The sequence below is a fragment of the Podarcis melisellensis genome, assembly GCF_964234715.1.
Source record: "Podarcis melisellensis genome assembly, chromosome: 14".
NCBI lineage: Eukaryota > Metazoa > Chordata > Lepidosauria > Squamata > Lacertidae > Podarcis > Podarcis melisellensis.
Genome location: NC_138546.1, coordinates 18,334,466 through 18,352,311, shown reverse-complemented (window position 1 = coordinate 18,352,311; position 17,846 = coordinate 18,334,466). Strand labels below are relative to the sequence as shown.

Genomic DNA, 17,846 nt, shown 5'->3' with positions numbered 1-17,846 from the left:
TTGACTCAAACCATGCATCCCTTTTGCTTTGGAAAAGTTATTTCAACTCCGCTGGGTTGCTGTTTGATTTAAAGGGTTCCCTGCTTTGGGCTCCCAAGACCTCAAGCAACCTCCCAGCTGCTGGCATTCCACTGCCAACATATAGATACAGTTATACCTCGGGTTAAGAACTTAATTCGTTCCGGAGGTCCGTTCTTAACCTGAAACTGTTCTTAACCTGAAGCACCACTTTAGCTAATGGGGCCTCCAGCTGCCGCTGCACGATTTCTGTTCTCATCCTGAAGCAAAGTTCTTAACCCGAGGTACTATTTCTGGGTTAGTGGAGTCTGTAACCTGAAGCATCTGTAACCCGAGGTACCACTATATCACTATCTCTGACTTATTTTGCCACAGCCCTGATAGCTTAGCCAAATATGAGAAGTAGTTGGATTAAGCAAACTTTATTACTACGGTAAAAGCTGGCTGTAACAGGTTCTAATGTGATTTGCTTCTAATAACAGTGTTTGGATGCTTTGAATTTCAGCATGTGTTTATAATTCTAGTCCCATTCCTATCCTGCCTGCTCTACCCCTTACTCTTCAGCACCCACCCAGCCACTCTCCAATCATTCCCACAACCAACTATCCTTCCCCCTCACCACAAACCCCTGTTCTGTCACACTCCAATCCCAGCTAATCAGTGCGCAGCACACACCATGATGCTATCCCTCCCTCCCCTGGCACTCACCTTACCTTGTATCTTGCAAATATCTCCCCACACAAAATTTTACCCTCCACCACTTAATAGTCAAACCTCTACAAGTCTACAAGTTTGTGCTCTGAACTACCAACTAGTCATTGGCGCCCCCTAGTGTTGGGCTCCCTGCCTTCTACCCTACCAGTCCCCCTGGGCAGTAGCCTTCATTATCAGCTGTAGGGGCAAAGGGCTGGGCTCCAGCCCTGATATCTTGCCCTGGCTGCACCATGGCTTGGAACAGATGACATATAGAGGCCTTTTGCTTTGGCTATGAGCCAGGTTTGAGTCACTTTCTCCCATTTCCCACTTGATTCCACTGGCATTCTGAACCCAGAGCCTGGGGGAGGGGGCATTTAGACATCCCATCCCCTTGTCCTCCAATGTGGGAGAGGTCTTTGGAGAGCCCTTCCGGCTTTTCGTTACACAAAGAGATCGCAGCTGTGAAGGGGGACAGGGAGAGAGGGAATTTGTTTCCAAGCAAAGTCCATTATTTTATTCTTCCCCTGTATCTCTGGAATAGCTTTTGTCCCTCTCTGAGTCAGCTGGCTATAGAAATCAGATAATGGATCTCAGCATGGGTCATGAATCTAGACCTCCGGGGAAGGAGGAACAGAAGAAGCAGGGGTTGCATGTTAGCTGGTGCAGGGAAGGGGGGAAGGACAGTGCTTGCTCTGGTATAAGCAAACACACACCTCTGGAAAGGTGTGTGGCTGGTTGGTCCTGCACTCTTGGCTGGGTGGGTGGGGTTGCCATCAGTGAGCTGAGTACCGAAGATTCTTGGAACTTACTGTAGTTAAATAGAATTGCCACTAGCACAATGCTTTTTGACAAATCTGCAGGGTGACAGAGGAAGCTGCCCTACACTGAGTCAAACCATTGGTCCATCTAGCCCAGTATTGTCTACCCTGACTGGCAGCAGCTTTCCAGGGTTTTAGGCAGACATCTCCCCCAGCCCTTGTCTGGAGATGCCAGGGATTGAATATGGGACCTCCTGCCTGCAAAGCAATTTTCTGTGGCAAGAGATTATGGCTTTGGGTCACATGACAGCTCAGTGGAGCCTCCAGGTCACATCCTAGAGGAACTGGGAAGACCCCTGTTAAGGCATGAAGGCTGGAGTTCTCCCCTGTGACTGGGTACTGGGTATTCAAAGATCATGTCCGCACCATTCAGGGAAGTTTTTAATGTATGACATATTAGTGTATTTTTGGTCTTTGTGGAAGCTGCCCAGATGGGCAGAGTACAAATAATAAAATATTATTATTAATATTATTATTATTATTATTATTATTATTATTATTCATTTTGAGAGCATCGCTTACCCCAAAGCATCATGGAAACCATAGTTTGCGAAGGGTGCTGTAGTAGCTTTGAGAGGGGCTAAATTACAGTTCACAGGATTATTGGGTGGGGGGAGTTGTACTTTAAATATATGTGGGGTGGCTGTGACTAGAGGCCTTCCTAGAGGGCTGGCTGGGGCTCATGGCAGCTGTAGTCCAAAACAGCTGGAGGGCACCAGGTTGGGGAAGCCTGCTTTTACATTTTCCTTCTACTTTTACTCTAGCCCATCTCCATAAATCTTTAAACCTATCTATCCCAATGGAACCATGCTCATTAAGTCAGTGGATGCAAATCTTTTACTTCTGCATAATATCCATTTCCAAAAATCTAGATGAGTTAAGGCTTTGAAAGGGACAAACACCCACCTCATCAAAAATGCTAGATTCCCTTCCCATTGCGTGAGCTGCATCTGGGTACCAAGCTATGCAAATATCAACTGGAAAGAAAAATGCCCCATGCAAATTTCAGAAAAACGGGGGTATTTATTTATTTTTTGTCTCTCCCTGTAGGAACAGTGTGGCAGTAACAAAACAAAGAGAGGGCCCTGAAGAGACGTGATAAGGAGTGCTGTGTTCACGAAGCTGGAGGACTGACCCCCCCAGCCGAATAGCTGCCTCGCTCTAGCAGGAAGATGGGCATCAGGCAACGGTAATCATTTCTCTTTTCAAATATGAATGAAGATGTAATTTGAAGTGTCATGCATGAAGCGTATGACGCCATTAGACTAATCAGCCACACACAATAGACTACTTGATTGGCCTGTAAGTATCTGTCTGGGATGCACAGTTGAATTCTGTTTGGAAGAACAAAGCAAAGGCTTGTTTCTCTCCAATTTGGATAGCGGTGTGAGCCAACACCTGGATTTAATCCTTCGTTCAGAACATCTGTACATCACTTTTCACTTCTGCGACAAACTATAAAAGCAGCTTGCATACGAAACACAATACCATCTACTACAATCAATAAAATCAGATTAATAAAACCAAGTGAAAACAACAGGGGGAAATTATACACACACAAACACGCAAAGCCAAGCCAGTAAAGCAAAAATGATCAGGAAAATGCTGGGGTAAGTGATGACTTTTTAGACCACCTAGCATTGAAGCAAACCTGATCTCTGCTGGAAAATCATTCCGCAGGGCTGGTGCCACCACTGAGAAGGCCCTCCCCCACACTGCAGTCAGGTGAACAGCTCAGTCAGCCTCCGTAGATCACAGTGGTGGTCTATATAGGAGAAGGCAGTCTTTCTGATAACCAGGTCTTTTAATACCTTGAAGCTCTCTCCATAGTGGACTGGCAACACAGTTATCTCCCCAAAATATTTGTAAGGGAGATTCAAGGCTGCCCCATTAGGGCAAATAAGGCACTGCCCCACCAACCTCAGTCTGCTGTCAACCTTTCCTTTTTACAAGTGGTCCAGAGGGTGGGCCCTGCCTGTCAGCTTTCTCCTCTTTAGTCTCAGTCTTGCTTGTGTAGAATTCAGCAAGGAGGAGGAATAGGATAGAACTAGAATCAGTTGGCTCTGCTTGCCACTGATTCTGCCTATGAGCATCCTTGGCTCTGGCTCCACCCATGGCTGGCTTCCCTGGCTTCCCTAGTCCTGATGTGAATCAACTGCCACTGAGAGCTGTTTGCTTCTGACAGCTTTGGGCACAGAGAAACACATATGAAAATAAGTCTGTGCAATAAGTCTGTTCTGTCCCATTTTCTACATTAATCTACCATTTTTGCTTATTTAAAAATTCATATTTAAATGCAGTTTTCTCACAAAATTCACATTTGTAAATGTATTTCATCCTAAAATACACATGGGGATATTATGAGTCGAGAATTGCACCATAAAATCTGGAGAAGTGTGAAATCTGAAGGGCAGCTGCAGAAGGGTGCCTAGGGTCTCTTGCACCCCTGGCAAGGAGCCATATCGGTGCCTGCCAAAAGAGTGAAAAAATTTGAACACCTTTGTGCCACAGTGCAAGAAGGATGGGAAACTTCTCCCGCATTTGATCTCACCATGACAGCTGCAGTGCAGAGCCACAGACATATACGTCATACACTACATAGCCTGATAGGTTATTTTTTTGGGGGGGTGGTGGCAGCCTACCCCTCCCCCCAGGGGGCACTTTTGCCAACCCCTAGGTACACCCCTGGGCAATTGGAAGCTGCAAATAATCAGGTCAGACTGCAAATAATGATTTCCTCAAGAATGTTTTCCTATATCAGAGGCTTTCAACCTTTTTGAACGGCTCCCTTGACCAACTACATTCTTTACGCAGCTCCCCTGTGGGATATCTGGTAAAAACTTGTGTAGTTTCATCATTTACTGGTTTTGCCCATCATTCCTTTAAGGCTTCAAATTTAAGCAGTACAGCTTTGAAAAGGCTTTTAAAAAATTATGAGCCATTCATTGCTTTGCTAAATGTTGCTTTTGAAAGTTGGGAGGAAAATGAAAACAAATTTATATAGCAATCAGAAAAAGATACAAAGTGCACTTTGAAGCACTGGTATACTGATATACCGCAATGGCCATTTAGTCTTCATAAAAAACACACACAGATCTCCCCGGTGTGTGTGTGTTGTGTGTTTGTGTGCATGGTATGTGTGTGGAGATAAGGAATTTCATTCCCTGCAATCCTAACTGTGCCTACTTGCAAGCAAGACCTACTAAATTCCCACCCCAGGGTCAGGGGTGAGAGAGAGAGAGAGAGAGAGAGTACATGCCTTGGAACTTCACCCCATCTGAAGAAGAAACAGGGCTCAGGAACTACATTTGCCATCAGGCCTTGCAGGCCATGCCTTGCAGGTGATGCAGCCCTCACTTCTGCCACACACAGCCTCTTCTATTAATCTAATCTATCTATTAAGAGGAAGGAAGGAAAGAGGGATGGAGGCTGGTGCTGTCCGCGACTCTCTCCACCCACAACCATCATACAAGGCACCCAAGGGCATGGCGGCACATCCATTGAAAACCACTGTCCTATATGAGCACATGCAAAGCAGTTGTTGGTACCCGACATTGTCGGGCAGTTGTCAAAGGCCCAAGCTCCCCAACATGGCCCATGTCTGATGCCAGCCTTTGTGTTTTTGTGGTGAGCAGCTACATCTGGAATAGGATTCCTAACTCTTCCTTGTTTCAGTGAATGTTTCCTTATTTATCAAACCTCATTTATATGTGAGATGACGGTGACAATAAAAAGCAACATAAGCTGGATACCTTGTGCAAGTTGCAAACTAGTTTTAACTAAACATTTCTTCAAGCAGCACATAGTTAAATTCTGGAATTTGCTCTCCAAAGGTTTACTTTTTTATTTAACATAATCTATACACCGCTTGATTGCTTAGAGGGTCTATTTGCAGTTTGCCCAAAAACAAAACAAAAAAAACCACACACCACAGATTAAAATTGTCAACGCAAGACAAAGTTAAAAACACGCATTCAAAAACTCCAAAATATAAATAAAATAAACAATTCATTTGAAAACTGATTAAAATACATGCCAACTTCTACACGCCTGGATAAACTTGCCTGAACAAAAATGTTATTAACAGGCACCAAAAGGAATAGAGATGTGGGCTTGTCTACACACCTAGAAAGAAAGGGTCCAAGCAGTTTCCCATTTGCCCTGCTGCATTCCCTGGGAAAACACATTCTTCACTGCTGAATCAGAACAAATGTCAGTCTATGGAAAAGCCAATTGCTCCAATTCAGTGATAAGGAGCAGGTTTTCCCAGAGGAAAGTGCGAGACAAGTGGCAGTGTGGACATAGTCACTAACATGGATGGCTTTCAAAGGGGATTAGACAACTTCACGGAGATAGAGGTTGTCAGTGACTGCTACTCATTATGGCTGTGTGCAGTTCCTCAATACAGCCTCTGAATACCAGTTCTTAGGGAATGTTAGTGGAGAGCGTGCTGTTGGGCTCACGTCCTGCTTGTGTGGCACCAGGTTGGCCCCTGTGAGAACAGGATGCTGGATGGGCTGGTCCAGATGAACTCTCATTATGTTCTCATTTTCCTTATTCTGAAGCTCTTCGGGTAGCATAATTCCCTCCATACACTATTACACACATTTAACAGTATGCAGAAGGTCCTGAATTCAATCTGAAGCATCTCCAGGTAGGACTGGGATTGTTCCTAGTCTGAAACCCTGGAGGTCCATCAATACTGAGCTAGATGGACCAAAGGTCTGGTACAGCGTAAGGCAGTTTCCTACTTTCCTAAGTTCTGATTTGCATGTTAGCCTAGAAAAGACAGATCAGGTCAGTTTCACAGTGGACTTTGCCAAAAACCTAATCCCTCAAGCATTCCTAGTATGAAGCAACTCTGGTTGTGTGAACAGCCCTAGGATTGCTACCCTAGAGGGTATTATAGTGACTTGTAATCATGGTGGGTAGACACAGCTGAAACACTCTGGAATACCTTGATCACGGAGGCCTTGGCTGTTTGCTCTTAGGATAATGGAACAAATTATCCTTAACTGTATGCAAACAAATCCTCTGCGTGGTAGACATTCCCCGCCATCCTGTTTTTACAGCAGGGTTTCCCCAGTGTGCAAATGTCTTCATGATCTATATCGTCTAACCAGCCTCGTGAGCAGGGTTTATTCTGAGTTCAGCATTCACCAGCACTCGGTTCCAAAACCCAAAGAAACCCTCCATTAAACCCAAACCCTTTGGAGGTTAATGGGAGTCGCTGTCTATCGCAAGAGTGAACACACCATCGCCCTGCAGGGCTATTTACCCAGAGAGGCCTGGCTTTCACCCTCTCTGACATCCCACTGCGAGTGAGTGGCGGAGGCAGCAAGCACAGCCCCTCCCCTCTCCCCATCCCCCTCTGCCTGCAAATTGCTGCAGCTTTTGAAAAAGCGAACATATGGCTCTCCTTCAGTGGCTATCTGAGAACTTAAAGGCAATGCTGTTGTGCTCAGCAAAGGCAGGCTGCAACCTGAACACCCACACACCCCACATCAGTTTCCCTTTTGGGATCTCCTGCACAGTGCGCTTTCCAACGATGTTTGCATCTACCCAGCAGGGGTGCTACCCTATTCCTCTTAAAACGTATGCTCCAAATGGCTCCATTTTTTGGTTCGTGTCCCTAGTAAATTCATGTCCCCTGCCTTTTGGGGATGCCTTGTTATATTCCCCCCTCCCTTGAGTGTGAGTTGCTAAAGTCCTTCTTCTTCAGAATTCAGCTGCGTCCCCAGACTCCCTGGAAGTGAAACCTCTGAGCGGGGAGCAGATGCCTCCTCTCTAGTGTCGAGGCAGACATGAGGACACTGAAGCACTGTGCAGTTCACAGCCTGCCATTTCACACTCAGCAGCTGCTGAGCCGCATCTGAACTGCTGGTCACCTATTTTGGGACAGCTCTGTTTTGTTTATTTTGAGCAGAAAGGAACAAAACCCTCTTCTGGCTTTGGAATCGCTAGAGGAGAGAGGCGATTGCAAAGCAAGCAAAGAGAGCACAAGGAAGGGATAGAGTCAAGCCCTTAGCAATGGAAAATAAGGACGGTGGAAGGTCTCAGGACCACTCATTCTTGGGTCCTTCAAATGAGAATTGGCGTGTTGTGAGCATGTCCCTATTTATTATTATTATTACATATTAATGACTCAGTGCTGAGCAGAGAAGCACCAAGCCAGACAGATTCAGCAGATACCATCATCCTTCTCCCACAGTACTTCTGGGTTTCCCCACACTATTCCCACTTTGACCTGGAGATGCCAGGTTTTGAACCTGAGACCTTCTGCATGCAAAGCAGGTGCTCTACCACCAAGTTATGGCCTGTTTGCTAAAAAATAGAATAACGGAAGCTTCCAGTCCTCATGGCTATGATTAAAGGGCTGACACATCAATAGAAGCCTGGGAATCTGGCTTATACCAAGTCAGACTATTAGTCCATCTAACCCAATATCAGGACTCTGGTCCTGGCGTGCTCTGGTCCATGGGGCCACAAAGAGTTGGACACGACTAAACGGCTAAACAACAACAAACCCAATATTGTCAACACCAGCTGGCAGAAGCTCTCCAGGGTTTCAAGAGACCCCTGGAAGAAGCGTGCAAGGACCTGACTACCACAGCACTCTCTCATCAGAAGCTGCCTTAAACAGAGTCAGACCAACCATCCCATCTAGCTCAGTATGGCCAGAGCTGACTGGCAGCAGCCCCCTGGAATTTCAGGTAGGAGCATTCCCCAGTCCTATTTGGAGATTTCAGGGTTTGAACCTGGGACTGTCTGCATGCAAAGCAGCTGCTCTGCCACTGAGCTATTGCCCACTTGCCCAGCCCATCCCCGTGCCATCACAAGCGACCAGGAAGGTGAGGGCCTTCTCAGTAAGTTGGTGGTATTGGTGAAAGTGACTGTTTCTACATCACACACAAAAATAGGATAAGAGAGGGTGCAGAATTGCATGAAATATGTGTTTATATGCAATTTGTAAAGAATTACTATGATTTTAAAAGAAACACAATACTTTTCACCACAGTGGAGAAGACTCTGAGCAGATGACCTCTGCTGCAATATCTGGAGGGTCGAGGAGCCCCCACCTCCTTGAAAATCAACCACAAAACAGACAGGTGTCCCTGGAAGGAATAAAATGGTTGGGGGGTGGGTGGGTTCAGGGTTTGTTTGTTTTTGTTTCTGCATCTGATCACCTGCCATTAGCCACACTCAAGACTGCAAACTCTAGATTTATGAGGAAGAGAACAAGGGGCTCCAGGATGAAATTCTGATGCAGAGTTGTTTGAAAAGAAAAGCCATTCAAAAAACTGAAGCCGTTAGTGACTCAGCTGAGGGCACACGAGGATAAAACCAAGGTTTCCTGAAGATGAACCACAAGACCGGACAGCTTCCTTTTGGTTTAGACAATTGAAACCAATAGTGGCCTGTTCCCCCACAATCACGTTTAAAAACAAATATATATACAAATCCAGTGAGATTCGAGAACCCTATAGCAGCAGCAGATGAAGAACTTCTGGGTGTGGCAAACAAGGGACAGGACGACATGATCACCAGTTTCTTTTTTGAATATCAAGATGCAGTTAAAAGGTCAGGAGGAGAACCCACAAAAGTGATGTTGGCTGAACAAGTTTGATGCTCTCTAATACAGATGGCACAAGAGTGAAAGAGGTGGGCAAATGCGCCCATTTCATTTTTTCCTCATTTTTCCAAGCTTAAGTTCAGTTCTCCACATTTTCACATCAGTTTGCAAGAAAGAAAGAAAGAACAAGTCCCTATTAAAATTCACCAGCATTTTTGTCCGAGTTTCTCATACATATTTTTGGTATGCAATTTTGCCCAAAGCATAATTTTTTGCAAAGCCATTTTCCCTAATATAATGCATTTTTGTGTTTGTGTTCATGAATATATGTATTTCTATGCATGCTTGACCCCAGCATATGCATCTCCTTGCTTATGGAAGGATTGTTATCTTTAAAACCAGACTTGGAATGGATAGATCGGCATTTGAACAGAGCTGGGGTGGCAAACTGGTGGCCTTCCCGATGTGGTTGATCTCCACAGCAACCGGCATGGCCAGTGATCAGGGATGATGGGTGTTGTGGTCCAAAAGCATCTGGAGAATCACAGCTTACCCAGCTCTGAAACAGAGGATGTCTTCAAATAGAGGACTTTCCTCTGTAAAGTGGGACATAGGGACAAAGACTGCCATGTTCTCTGGTCTACGGTAGACATGTAAAATAGTAAAAGACTTCTGGGAAATAATATACAATGAATTGAAAAAAATGTTCAAGATAACTTTTATTAAAACAACAACCCAGAAGCCTTTTTACTAGGGTTAACAGGAGACGAAATACCAGAAGATTTAAAAAGACTATTTATGTACGTGACAACAGCCACAAGAATGCTACTTGCCCAGAAGTGGAAGGAAAAGAAAGTCCTAACTAAAGAACCATGGATAACCAAGATGATGGACTATGCTGAAATGGCAAAGATGACCGTGAGGATCAGGCACCAAGATGACAAGAAATTCAGTCAAGAGTAGAAAAAGTTTATGGAATACCTTAAAGACCACTGTATATACTTAAAAACATAAACAGCATTGTTGTAACACTTATAATGTAATATGAGTTAAAGAGTTAAAAAAGGAGATAATGTGGATTAGAAAAATGTAATATATCTATATCTATATCTATATCTATATCTATATCTATCTATATCTAAATAGATATAGGGGGTGGGGGGAGTCCAAGGGATCTGAGTAATCCCAGAAATGTAGAAATTGAAAAAGATGTGAGTGTATAACAATATCGTCTTGAAAAATGAAAAATGAAATATTAAAAAAAAGACTGCCGTGTTCTCAGGCCTCTGTCCCCACCTCTGGTTCAAAGGAAGACTCAGAGGGGAGAAGGCATCAGGCAGGGAGGCATCACCTCCCGCTCCAGGACCTTCCTGGTCAGATGACATGGCTTCACCTGATTCATTGCACTAAAAGCCCCCTGCCCCATGCAATCTTCACTGCCCCTGGGCCCCAGGAACCTGCAATGGCCCTTTGAGAAACAAACAGGCCTTCAGAGGCAGGCAGGGCCCACAGCCAGTCAGACCAGTGACAATTCATAAGGAATCAGCCAGGCTGCTGAGACAACAGCTCTTCTTGGGAGAGTTGCAGCCAGCATTTGCCACAGTGATCTGTCCAGGGTCCTGACAGACCTGCCCTTCTTGTGCTCCTGCAGAGCCTACCTTGACTCTGCTCTACCAGACTGGACTTTGCATTGTTATTGGTTGTGACTCTTCCTCTTCCTCGCATAATCCTGCCTTGCCAGGAAGTGCCAAATCCTCAACACAGCCTTCCCCAGAAGCCTTGAGCCAAGCTAGAAGAGGACATCAACAGGATAGGTTAGATAGTGCACCCTCTCTACGGTTTAGCCAGCACCTGCTGAAGACCTTCCTCTTCCAACAAGCCTTTCATATAGATATTTACATTAGAATGCTATATATATATATATAGAGAGAGAGAGAGAGAGAGAGAGAGAGAGAGAGTTGTACCTTGTTTGTCAAATGGAATCCTTTCCAGAAGTCCGTTCGACTTCCGAAAAGTTTGCAAACTAAAGTGTGGCTTCTGATTGGCTGATTGGCTCCGGAAACAATGCCAACAGCCAAAAAAGACGTTCGGCTTCCAAAAAACATTCGCAAATCAGAACACTTATTTCCGGGTTTGCAGTGTTTGGGAGCCAAAACGTCCAAGTACCAAGGCATTTGACAACCAAGGTATGACTGTATATGGAATTGTTTTTCGCACTTTTCATCGTTGATTGTTTTATCAGTAATGTATCTGCTGCCCTGGGCTCCTCTGGATGGACAGATGGGATGATACAATAAACAACAACAACAAGGCATATCATCATTAAGGAAACTCTACTGGTCAGTTCACCTATGCATCACTTACTGGTGGCAGCATCAAGCAACAGGTTGAATGTGTGAATGAGCCACCTATTGCCCACTTAGAGTGTTCCTGTCACCAGATGCTGACTCAAAGGCACACCTTTTGCCACAGAGGCAGTTCCTGTATGCAGCTATGAGAGTCCAAAGTCTTGAGTGCCCCATCCCTAGCTGAGGCGGTTCTGTGTGGGTAATCTTACCATCTCTTCCCTTGGGAACTGGCTCAAACAACTTTCTTGTGAATACTGTATTAAACTTTGGAGGGTGGTGGTGGGGAACAGGTCTGATATTTTTGGAAGTGAGATACTGTGAAAATTTAAAGGTACTAATTTGTGACATTTAAGTGCAAAAGCTTTTCTGGCCTGAAGGGAAAGCTGTTTTGAATATCTCATTTTTTTCAATATATATTCAGCAGAGTGAGCTACCGGGTTCAATTAATGTGACATCTAAACTGCTCACTGCAGCAATTGCCTCACTCCCCCCAAATATTTTGTGCAATCGTTTAGAGGTTTGCAAACTTCAGGCAAGTAATGATACCTTTCCCCCACCTCCTGAATTATATATATATTTTCTAAATTAAAGTTGGAGTGTAAGAACAGCCCTGTAGTCCCACACCCTGTTCTCATGGAAGCCAGGCAGGTGCCTAAGGGAGGCCTGCAAGCAAGACCTGAATGCAATAGCACTGTCCCTATAGGAACGGAGGAAGCTGCCTAATACCACCCCAGGCTAGCTCAGCATCATAGCTGCTCTGGCAGGTCTTCTCCAGGGTTTCAGGCAGAGAAGGGTCTTTTGACTCACCTGCTATTTTGTACAGTGGCAGAGTATCTGCTTGGCATGCAGAAGGTCCCACATTCAACCCCTGGAATATCCAGGTAGGGCTGAGAGAGACTTGCCACCTGAAACCCTGAGGAGGTGCTGCTGGTCATTGTAGACAATACTAGGCCCAATGGACCAATGGTCTGAGTATGAGGCAGCTTCCTATGTTCCTATCTAACTAAAAATGCCAGGAATTGAACCTAAGGCCTTCTGCTTGCAAACCACATGTTTTACCGCTAAGGAGTACAATATTGCCCATTGGTCTAGTCAAAAGTTTTGTTTTCACTCTATTAATGTGCTGCATTTCCTCACAGGAACACCCTTTCCTCCACGTGCTTTGAGAGGCAGAAACAGTAACCAGCTTTTAAAACACCTCTTAAACATACAGTATAGGATTGCATTCCTCTAACGCCCCACCTGCACTATTTGAAGCATCATCGTACCACTTTAAACAGTTGTGGCTTCCCCTAAATTTCCTGGGAACTGTAGTTTGTTCAGGGTGTTGAGAGCTGTTAGGAGAAACCCCCTTCCCCTCACCCAGCTACAACTCCAAGTGTGGTTTAATAGTCAATCCCTCTTCCCAAGGAATTATGGGAACTGTAACATTGGACATGACCCCTCTGTGTTCACCCAAGCTGTCCTAGATTCTTGATTCCCAATTCTTAAACTTTTTCATTCATGCACTGCTCCATTTTATCTATGGTATATAGTTTCAATTCTGGTTTCATTTACCTTTTAAAAGGCATTTTATTCAATTGTGTATATATATGAAATTTATTTTTATATTAAGCAGATTTAAATATAGAGAGAAAAATAAGTAAATACATTTCTGCCTGAAGGGCTGCAAGAATAAGGACTCCCAGTCCAGTGCTTCTGGGTGAATCACTGTGCTGGACCCACGTCTGCACTGGAAACAGGAAGAACTGGGGCACTGACTCATGCCTGATCTCCTCTGAGTGTGGCTAATCTTGCTACCTCTCTGCAGCAGCTGTGATTGGGTCATCCAATCACACCTGATGCAGAAAACCAAGAATATAAATATAAACATAAGAATATTAAAGGAGCCCCACTGGATCAGGGCAATGGCCCATTTGGTCCAGCATCCTGGACCCAAGCACAAGAGCAGTTCTCTCCTCACTTGCAATTCCCAGTAACTGGTATTTAGTGGCATACGGCCTCTGACAGCAGAAGTGGTACCCAGGTATCATGATGGTTTAGGAACGTAAGAAGAGCCATGCTGGGTCAGGCCAAAGGCTCATCTTTGAACCTTTTCGCACAGCCTCCCACTTCCCACATCTAACTTAGCCTGCAGCCAAACCTCAGCACATGCAATTGAAACAAGCCGATATTCCTCCTCTATTTTTTCTGGCTGCACTTCCCTCCTTTTCCTTGGTTTAGACCAGGTGTGGTGAACATTAGGCCTTCCAGATGTTGCTGAACTACAGCTCCCATCAGCCCTAGCAAGCATGGTCAATGGCCAGGGATGATGGGAGTTGTAGTTCAGCGACATCTGGAGGGCCAAATGTTCCCCCAACCCTGATTTAAATTGGAAGGTCCTCAGAGCAGGGATCTGTCATCTGCTACTCTGGCAATACAAATGGGTGAAAATCCTTGGTATGATAAGGAGGCTGCCCTTTTATAGACACAAGAGCATTCCTAAATTCATTTGTGAAATATTTCAGGATACGCAGTCACACAGTACCAGCATTGCTACCTTTTAACAACCCCCCCTTTTTTTCAAGTGAGGAAACAGCTGTGTGCGAAGCAGGAATTTTGCAGATGATTTCGCCACTAACAACCCAATACAACTACAGGAGGCAGTGATGGCCATCAACTTGGATGTTTTAAAAGAAGACTGGACGAATTCACAGAGGAGAAGGTCACTGATGGCTACTAGCCAGGATGACTCTGTTCTGCCTCTGTGGTCAGAGGCACCAGTGCTTCTGAGTACCAGTTGCTGGGAACCACAGGAGGGGAGAATGTTATTATGCTCAGGTCCTGCTTGAGAATTTCCCCACAGGCATCTGGCTGGCCATTGCGAGAACAGGATGCTGGACTAGATGGCCATTGGCCTGATCCATCAGGGATCTTCTCCAGATGCCCTCCAGATGTTTTGGGCTATTGTTTCATCAGTCCCAGACAGGAGCTGCCACCCTAAACCTCTGGAGGGAACCAGATTATGAAAGCCTGGCTGAGGGCTTCTCCATACCTCCCTTTGCCCCGCCATTTTCTTCCTGGGGAAACCCAGTTGTTTGCACTGCATTGGAACAAATGGCCATTAGGTTTTCAATGGATTTTCATTTGTTCTGATTTAATGCGAAGGAGAGGGTTATCCCGGGGAAAGTGTCACGTCAAAGGCAAAACCACTTGGACCAGTGTCTAGAAAGTGTGGGTCAAGTGTGAAACCGCTTGGACCTAATCCTTTTAGGCACAGGACAAGCAGAAATGTGGACGAGCTCTTACACAGAGTGAAGCAAACATCAACCAACCCAGCATGCTGAAACTGAACCTTGGGTGACCCCTCGCCCATCTTTCTAATGCCAGGCATGGATCCCACAGAAAATCGTTTCTTTGAGCATATGCAAAATGTTTTGTTTGCCACTACTGAGAATAGCCACAGCCAGCTCCCACATGTCTGGGCTTAGCGATTATGGATTTCCAACGCAGCAGGCACAATTTAACCAGGGAATGGCCATTTTTAGAACAGAAACAGTGAAGAACACAGCCCACCATAATCTGCTCATTGTTTCTGTTATTATGGGGAATCAGCACAGCTAAACTTGCACGACTACCAGCCCTGTTTAGTTAACAACTGCGGCGTCTTTCGGTGCTAAATTAAGACTGAATTATTATCAGCTCTCACACCTTCACAATGTTTACACCACAACCCTCTTTTCATATCAGAATTCAGTTCTCAAACAGAGAGGGCAGCACATCTGGCATATGCCAGGATATTTTTCACCAACCATTGGAATTTCCAACTGACCAGAAAATAAAAATGGCCTAGGCTGTTCTTCTGCCTTTCACAGCTGCTTCATGGACACATATCAGCAGGTGAAGCTTTTGGAGTGCAAGGACACACACCTGTTCATCTGACAACATCTGTGGCTCAGCTCCAGGTATTGGGAAAGGTGCAGGAGCAGAGGCTAGAAAAAGAGTTGACAACTCTACTGCTTGTTAACAGGGGTAGGGAGAGAACCACATCTCACCAGCTGCCACACTCGTGGAACAAGGGATCAAGATTTTCAGGACAGAGCACACAAGTTGGAGCCTCCAAAATAGTCATTTTAGAAAGAAACCGAGCCCCAAATTCAACGAGAAAACAGAAGCTCTCCAGCTAGCCACAGACCACTCTCTTAAGCATGGGAAGAAAGCTGCAGAGATATCTTCCAAACAACACAGCCCTCGCATCACCAACCCAAAAATAAATCCACTGCATTTCGAAACAATAACAGACAAGCCAAACAGCATCCTGCTGAAATCTGCCATTGGTGTCTCCTCTATGGCTGCTGATCACTACAGTGCCATTCCAAATCTTGGCTCTTGGCAGTCTCTGGGCAGACCATTTGCTCTTTTTATGTGTGTGTGTGTGTGTGTGTGTGTGTGTGTGTGTATATATGGGAAAGGAAGCTTTTGATAGTGCTGCCACTTTTTAAATTAAAAAAACCCCAACCCTTATGGTGTGCCTTTAACTACAGAACCCTGAAAAAATGTAACAGGTGACACCAGTCTTGTTCTGCGCCAGTCAACCTGTTTTTTATTTTTATTTTTGTACCAGAGGTTCTTAGGGGGAAAGCATAGGTATGGGGGGGGGGGAGGTCCAGAAAATTAAATTTGTGCAGACCAAATCTGTGCATGGAAATAAGACGAGTTCAGTGGAGCTTACTCCCAGGCAAGTGTTCCTAGCAGTGGACTCTTAAGACCCACACAGAAGTGGATATACGACATCAAACAAAAATTCCTGCGTTGTTATTATTATTTCTTTCTTTAAAAAACCCAAACCATTTTTTCAACCAGGATGGAAGGCAAGAGACCAAACAGCAGGGCCCTCTTCTCTTTCCACTGGGCAGAGAAGCAAAATCCAAAACAGTCAGGTCAGGCTCGCCCTGTTTTCTTTCACCCAGTCTACCTTCTTTCCAAACTAAGAGATCCACGTGGGGCCCAAAAATCAACCATCTCACCGCCACATCCTCTCGGCCAGCCCAGATGGGGATCAGGAAATGGCGCCATCAAGACACCCCCCCAAATCCATGAATCACAACAGCAGCAACACCACCCCGCTCCCCGAAAAAGAATGACAACAACAACAACAACAACAGTGTGTCCCACACAACACCCAGCTTCTCGATGAGATCGCCTTGGTAGCAATCCACTAAAATTTCCATTCAATGCAGCAAACCAAAACTGGGGGAGGGGGGTGTTTGAGCAGGAAGGGTCAAATCCCCCCCCCCAATCTAAAAACAACCACCACCTAGGCTGCCAGTCTATATTAGAGTATCTGCTGGAGACAGATAGAAACACAGAGTCGGATCCCTGTTAAGCAAAGCAAGGAGGTTTGTCCTTATGTAACACTGGCTTTGAGATGCTCTGATCTTCATTGAGGAGGGATGTAATTACAGCCCCTGGATGGTCTCTCCCTTGGTGGTGCAAATGCAAGAAAAACCCTCTGGGTGGGATGCCGTCCTACAGACATCAATACCTGGTGGGAAGGTATTCAGGGGAGAGGGAGGGAGGGAGGGAGGGAGGGTGTGTGTGCAAGCGTGAGAGAGAGAGAGGGAGATATTTGTGCTGTAAAGGATTAAATACACAGATGCAGCATGCTTACCTCCAGGAGAGTCGTTTTAGCTCATGCCATGCCTTCCGCACACCGACGGCCTTTTCATGTAAGGAAGAGAAGCATCAGGGACCGGATGGAGGGATGCCAGAGGTGGTGGGGGGGGGGGACAGCAAAGAGCAGGGACCGGATGGAGGGATGCCAGAGGTGGTGGGGGGGGGGGACAGCAAAGAGGAGTCGAAATCTCCCTTGTTTTCCAATCCAGCCTGATGGAGAACCTCGGCCAGGGAACCTTCTTCCTTCTCCTCCAGCGCACAAACCTCCTGCTTCCAGCCTGCTGAATCCACGGCTTCTGTTGTTTAAAATGGAGATGGGAGACAGAGGGCGGGGGGGGGGGAATACTCGGGGAGATGCATCCCACCAGATCAAGATGAATGGAGCTGCAGAAGAGGTGGCAGCGATGGGAAAATAGGCGTCCCCTTTTTTTTCTCTCCTCCTCTCCACCCCCCCCCAGCAAAAATCAAGAGATGGTTATCCAGAATGCAGGGAATGAAAGATGCTGGCGTTGGTTCTCTCTCTTTCTCTCTGCCTGTTTCCCTCCCTCAACACACACTCACATGCACACACACCCGCTTGCAGGCATGTTCCTGCACGCACCCTCAAGTGTCGTAGAGCAAAGCCAGTTAAAGAGGCACGGCTGTTATTATCAATAATGCATGACTGCAGGCCGGTGAGTCCCATCTCTCTCTCTCTCTCTCTCTCTCTCCCCCCCCCCCCCCCTGCACACTCACTCA

General features: G+C 45.7%; 1 protein-coding gene across 1 annotated transcript in view; it reads right to left on the bottom strand.

Annotated features, from left to right (window-relative positions):
* Positions 1 to 17,223, bottom strand: part of FBXL16 (F-box and leucine rich repeat protein 16) — a 53,196-nt gene extending 35,973 nt beyond the window's left edge. The window contains exon 1 of the mRNA XM_081888024.1: positions 17,104 to 17,223. The gene's annotated coding sequence lies outside the window, so the exon portion shown is untranslated. The remainder of the gene's footprint in view (positions 1 to 17,103) is intronic.
* Positions 17,224 to 17,846: the final 623 nt, after the last annotated feature.